Source organism: Limulus polyphemus, unplaced genomic scaffold, assembly GCF_000517525.1.
Source record: "Limulus polyphemus unplaced genomic scaffold, Limulus_polyphemus-2.1.2 Scaffold510, whole genome shotgun sequence".
In the NCBI taxonomy this organism is placed as follows: Eukaryota; Metazoa; Arthropoda; class Merostomata; order Xiphosura; family Limulidae; genus Limulus; species Limulus polyphemus.
The window spans coordinates 268,170-268,751 of record NW_013666120.1 but is presented as its reverse complement, the minus strand read 5'-3'; positions in this window follow the sequence as shown (position 1 = coordinate 268,751).

Here is a 582-nt window from a genome sequence, read left to right as displayed (position 1 = left end):
CTGGAATGAATAAGAAAAAAAATTTTTTTTTGTCCCCAGATGACCATGTGTAGGATGTTTTATTTCAATTAGGAACAGATTGTTAAATATTTATTTATTGATTCTCAATATGTGTGGCGTAGCTGGAATGTGATGAATAAAAGTAAGCAATACAGTTTTTTAATGTAAAATAGTGAGAAACAAGTATGGTAAGATTCATGAACACACTGTGTATTTAAACCTGTGAACATTAATGTGTACTTATCTGATATTTTTCATTTTTTAACTGCAGGAAATCAAATGAAATGGATGTAATTTACCTAGTAAAACATTCAAAAATTCTTTGCAGTGTAATAATATTACCAATCACACACAAACATGATTAACAGGGTCAGAGTACATGTAACTACACATAATGTGTGTAAGCACAAACAGCAATGCCATTGTTCTTCATAGTTTAAAAAATAAATAATTTTAAAAAAACTTTGTGATATTGAAATGGTAATAATTAAATGTACATAATAATAATAAAATAAAGTAAAATTTAACATTTTATACTTATCATCTCTAACCTAATGTTTTTTACATGATGTTAAAGGCAAT